We start from the raw sequence: 5,964 nt of genomic DNA on the forward strand, positions 1-5,964 counted from the left end.
CACTCTTCTCCCCCGCCCCATCCCCCCTCCTGCACCACACACACTCACACACAAACACACACACACACACACACACAAACACAAACACACACACACCTACCTTCTCCCAGACAACGCCCAGAACTGGAACTTCCCCCAGCCCTGGGGTCTACAAACACCTGGGAGATCAAGACACCTGGCTCTGCCTTCTCCAGAGGAGGCTGAGGAAGGACATGGGGATGGGGGGGGGGGAGGCTTGCATTGGCGCTCCAGCACCAGTAGATGGCGCCACTGGCCCGCTGAAGCAATTCCGGGGCTTGGGTAGGGCTTGGGAGATGGGGCAGATGCCCAAGAAGACCACAGAGCTCCATCTCCAGGCCTTGTGGGGAGGCATCGAGATTTTCTGGGTTGAAGAGGGGACAATACCTATTTAGACAGGCTCCTGTGGGCCCAGGACAATCCACAAGGAAAAAAGCCACAGTAAATCTCCTAGGCGTGCGTCACTCAGCAGATATCTTGTTAGCGGGCCTTGTGTTCCCGTGTGCATGTCGGGGGGAGGGGGACTAGGTGCGAAGGTGTGATTGGTAGATTCCCGGGCAAAAGAGCCTTTCCGTGGCTCCGTCCCCGCCTGCCAGTGCCAAACAATCTCCGCCAGGCGCTCGCTGGAAGGAGCAAAACTGCTCCCAAGTAGCTCTCATCTCCTTCCCTCTTGCCCATTCCATTGTCAGGGGTCGGGAAGGAGGGGTCGGGGTGGCGCCAAGACAGGGGCGGGGGGCTGAGGGACGGGGAGGACTGCTCCCAGTGGGCCCAGGCGAAGTCGTGCAGTTGAGCCTGGGGGGCTTTTCCAGGCGCCACTCTGCGGAGTGAAGCGAGCGAAGGGGTCGGCGCCGAGGTCGGCCACCCATCCTACCCATCTGGAAACACGGTCCAAAAAGTCTAACACGTGCGGGAGTCCGGGGCTCGCACGAAAGCTGCCATGGCGCAATGAAGGTTAAGGCCAGCCAGGGCCGAGGTGGGATCCCGAGGCTTCTCCAGTCCACCGAGGGCACACCACCCGCCAGTCTCGCCCGCCTTGCCGGGGAGGTGGAGCATAAGTGCACTTGTTAGAACCCGAAAGATGGTGAACTATGTCTGGGCAGGGTGAAGCCACAGGAAACTCTGGTGGAGGTCCATAGCGATCCTGATGGACAAATCAGTCGTCCGACCTGGGTATAGGGGTGAAAGACTAATCGAACCAACTAGTAGCTGGCTCCATCCGAATTTCCCTCAGGATAGCTGGTGCTCTTTTATTTTACTCTATTTACTCTATTATTTACTCTATTTACTCTCTTCTATTCTATTCAATTCTATTCTATTTTATTTTATTTTACTATGGCATCTGGACTCTCAGGGAGTTCCTCTCTGTTTTTGTATCCCACCTCTTTGGTGGCAGAGGGACATGGCGACTCTAGGAGATGAATAGGATGCCATCTTTCAGATGTGCCCTATGACATCTGTTTTTCAAAGCCATTGAAGCCAATGAGGTCAGTTGTACTATAGGGGTGATCAGAATCTCAGCTGAGCATCAGATATGATCCACAGGACTGAGCCACCCTGTAAAAAGCCACAGTGAATCTCCTTGAGGCGGGTCACTTGGCAGAAATCTCGGTGCCCAACATTGGGCTGTGTGTGTGTGTGTGTGTGTATCTACGGTCACTCAGGTGAACTGGTGAATTTCCATTCTGGGATGGCATCTGTGAGCACCCCCCTTCTTCCCCGCCCCATCTCACCTCCTGCACCACAAACACACACACACACACACACACACACACACACACACACACACCTGCCTTCTCGCAGACAACACCCAGGGCTGGAACTTCCCCCAGCCCTGGGTCTACAGACACCTGGGAGATCCAGACACCTGGCTCTGCCTTCTCCAGAGGAGGCTGAGGAAGGACGTGGTGGTGGGATGTGGAGAGTAGGCTTGCATTGGCGCTCTATGTGCAGTAGAAGGCGCCACAGGCCTGATGAAGTGTTTCCAGAGTTTAGGGAGGGCTTGGGAGATGGGGTAGGTGCCCAAGAAGGCCACAGAGCTCCATCTCCAGACCTTGGGAAGAGGCGTCGTGATTTTCTGGGTTGAAAGGGAGACAATGCATATTTAGATAGGCTCAGGTGGGCCCAGGACAATCCACAAGGAAAAAAGCCACAGTAAATCTCCTAGGCGTGCGTCACTCAGCAGATATCTTGTTAGCGGATCTTGTGCTCCCATGTGTGTGGGGGGTGGTAGGGACTAGGTGTGTGGGTGTGAGTGTTCATTTGGGATTGTGTGTGTGTGCCCGCGGAGACAGGCGCCAAGAGGTGTCCAGTGCTGTAAGGCGACGACCAAGAAGAAGCCCGCCGAGGCCCCAGGGAGAGTTCTCTTTTTTTTTTTTTTTTTTTTTGTGAAGGGCAGGGTGCAAAGTAATGGGTTCGCCCCGAGAGAGGGTCCCATGCCTTGGAAAGCATCGCGGTTCCGGCGACATCCAGTGAGCGCCCGCTGGCCCTTGGACAAAAATCCCAGGGAGAGTGTGTAAATCTCGCGCTGGACCATACCCATATCCTCCGGCGGTGGAGTGGGGTGGGGAGCTGTGGGATGGGGGATAGGGGCGGAGCCAGGTGGGGGCGGCGAGGCCTTAATGGCACAGCATTCTCCCAGGAAAGGGGGGAGGTCTCCCGCGGGGCCCTAGGACAAGGACACTGGGGTGGGGGGGTTGAGGATAGTGGGAGGAGTGGGTGGGTGGCTGAGGGCGGGGGGGAGAGTCGCCCAGATGGCGGAAGAGCCCGTCCCACCTTCTGCTGGTTGAGATGCACCAATGCAAGCCACCCTCCTGCAGCCAGAGCCAAGTGCCTCAACTTGACCAGACCAGGGAAGGACAATCAGGGACCACGCTGTCTGCAAGAAGGCAGGGGCTGAAGGGTGCACATGGATGCCGACGGACCATTCAGATCAAGAAGTGTCAGCGGGTGACTCCGGATTTACACACACAGACCAGCACACCCACAACCACACACCTCCCCCCCTATACAACCACACACACACACACACACACACACAAACACCAACAACAACACAAAGGTATTAATTCACCTTTGTGTAGTAAAGAGTATACTTGTACAAATGTTTTGGACTTGCATTTTGTGCTATCCAAACGGGGAAGTTAAAATGCCGGATTTGGGGCGGCGGGGAGAGGATAAAAGAGAGGGATTGACCTTTGCCATTTCAAAATGGCGGCTGCCGCCCTAGCTGGTTGGGCTCAGTGGACAGAGCATCGGCCTGTGGAATAAAGGGTCCCAGGTTTGATTCCGGTCAAGGGCATATACCTTGGTTGTGGGCACATCCCCAGTAGGAGGTGTGTGGGAGGCAGCTGATTGAGGTTTCTCTATCTTTGAGGTTTCTAAATCTCTATCCCTCTCCCTTCCACTCTGTTAAAAAATCAATGAAATATATTTTAAAAACAAAATGGCGGCTGCCAAGTGACTGGAGCCAAAATGGCGGGAAGTATGCCAGGGTCACCCACATCACGGGACAGTGCATGAACACTAAGTTAGAGATCCACCTCGTGCGCGCTGCTTCCACCTGCCAGATGGGAGATCTTCCACAACTTCAAAGAGCTCTCCCGTGTGGTCCAGGAGATTGACAAGCAGGTGATGCGGGAGCAGCAGCAGCACCAAGAACATGGGACTGAGGAAAGCCAGGGCCATGGCTGGCAGATATTGGGTTGACTGGGGCAGGGGCCTGGGCCAAAGGGCTAAAATGCAAAGCCATACACATTTTATTCACATCCACCTCAGCCTCTGCCTCCCATGACCTCCAAGGGCTGCTAGGTTCGGTGTGTTTGCATCTCCGGTCTCCCCCTCCCCCCCTCCCTCACACCACACCCCCTCCCTTCCAATGCAAATGGGACCGAGGTTTGCAAGATTTCATTGGCGAGAGAGAATCAATTGCAATGAATGAGAGAAATGAGCACAGAAAAAAAGAAAAAACCAAACCAAACCAAACAAAACAAAACAAATAAACAAACAAACAAAAAAACAAGAAATAGCATAAAGTAAAATAAACCCCCCCAGCACACTTTACGGGTCCCAGGGCAGAGGAGCCTGCCCAATAGGCAGTGCGCTGGTCAAGCACCCCAGACATCGATTGCAGCCACATTCAGGAGAACCTTTACTTGAGATTCGCCATCGCGTTGTAAGTGTCCAGTAGGGCGTCCAACTCGGCAGTGTCCCTCATTGCGCTGTCAGCTTCCAGCTGGGAGTCCAACTCCTTGGTGTCCCTCATGGAGCTGTAAGTGTCCTTCTGGGCGTACAACGTTTTCGTGTCCCTCATTGCATTGTAAGCGCCCAGAGGGGCGTTCATGCTTTTGGTTGCCCTCATAGAGTTGTTAGTGCCCTTTTCGGCGTCCAACTGCTTGGGGCCCCTCATCGCTTTGTAATTGTCCAAATGGGCGTCCAACTGCTCAGTGCCCCTTATCGAGTTTTCAGCGTCCTTCTGGGTGTCCCACTTTTTGGTGCCCCTCATCGAGTTGTAAGCGTCCAGCTGGGTGTCCAACTCCTCCGCCGAGATCTGTCGCTTTGAATGGCGGCCAGTGCTCCTGCCTGTACGCAGGTTGCCTCCATGGGCACGGCCCTGAGTGCCACCGCCAAAGCCTCCAGATCCTCGGTTTGTAGTCACCCAGCCTCTGTTGACACTCTATACTGGCCTGGGCTGCTTGTCTATCTTTGAGGTGAGGATCTGGATGTGGAGGGGACGGCCATCCAAAGGGATGCCGTTGTACTGTTTCCAGGCTTCCAGGATGTATGCCTTCCACTCAACGTGCATGTGTGCTGTTCCCAGGCTGCGGCCAGAGCGGTCGTAATGGACAGCGGCCTTCTTCAGAGGCCCGAACTCCGCAAACAGCTGCTGGATGTCTGCGTCGGACACTCCAAAGTTCAGGTTGGACAACAGCAGCTTCCCCCAGGTCATCAGGCCGGCGCCCCTGCCAAAGGCCCTGCGGAAGCGGTCATGTTGCCCCTCGTCAGGAAGCTGTCTCGGCCTGCTGTAGGGCGCCGGCCGGTTCCTGCCTCAGCCAAGGGCTGCCCTGTTCCGGAACGGCTTGCCGCCCCAGCTCTATGGAATGGCGGCCTGCGCTCCGCCACCGCGGCCTCCCTGGGAGCCAGCCCGGCCTAGGTCCCAGCCTCGGTCCCTACCCGCCCCCCGCAGCTGCGGCCCTGGCCATGGCAGTCCCGCTGGCTCCGGTCCAGCCTAATGATGTCGTCTAGTGACATGTGGATTTTGTCGGCCATGGCAGGCCTGGAATCAGCCTCAGATTGAGCCTGTGTGGAGGCACGCCGGTCCTTCACTTCAAGGGCGGCTCCGGAGCTGTTCATGTGTGGGCACCAGATGTTGGGGTCCAGGTCCAGGGGTTCCCAAGGGTGTGGATGAGTCGGTGAAGAAGAAATGACACCGAGACAGCGTTCAGTGGATCAGCAGCCCAGCCAGGCTCTAGCCAGGTGCTGTAGCGGCTTCTATGTCCCGGGACCGGGTCTTGGCGAGACCTCGCTCCTGAAAGCTCCCTTGGAGAACGAGGATGACGACCACAACCACAAGCCGAGGGCTGAGAAGTTCTGCAAAGAAGGCCCTGCTTTCTTTTATAGTCCCAGAGCAGGTGGGAGGCGCCAAATCAGCCGCCGGCTCGACCAATCAGCCGCCCCCAGGACTGATGTCACAGGTTGGGCCTCAAGTTTAGGGTAGGAAGCTTGCATTGGCGATCCAGGACCAGTATAGGGCGCCACTGGCTCGCCCAAATGATTCACAGGGCTTGGGGAGGACTTGGAGGACTGGGCGGGTGCCCAAGGAGTCCCGCAGGGCTCCGTCTCCACAAGTTGCGGGATGGCATCGCCATTTTTTCTCGGTTGAAGATGGGACAATACATATTTAGACAGGCTCAGGACGTCTAAATACATATTTAGGTGGGCCCAGGATGG

The 5,964-nt window shown here is 56.1% G+C and overlaps 1 pseudogene; it reads right to left on the reverse strand.

Annotated features, from left to right (window-relative positions):
• Nucleotides 1-4,165: 4,165 nt before the first annotated feature.
• LOC139001139 (THO complex subunit 4 pseudogene) lies at nucleotides 4,166-5,292 on the reverse strand (annotated as a pseudogene).
• Between the last annotated feature and the right edge of the window lie 672 nt (nucleotides 5,293-5,964).

Source organism: Myotis yumanensis, unplaced genomic scaffold (genome assembly GCF_028538775.1).
Source record: "Myotis yumanensis isolate MYYU_CA2020_CCGP unplaced genomic scaffold, mMyoYum1.0.hap1 SCAF_107, whole genome shotgun sequence".
NCBI classification, from domain to species: domain Eukaryota; kingdom Metazoa; phylum Chordata; class Mammalia; order Chiroptera; family Vespertilionidae; genus Myotis; species Myotis yumanensis.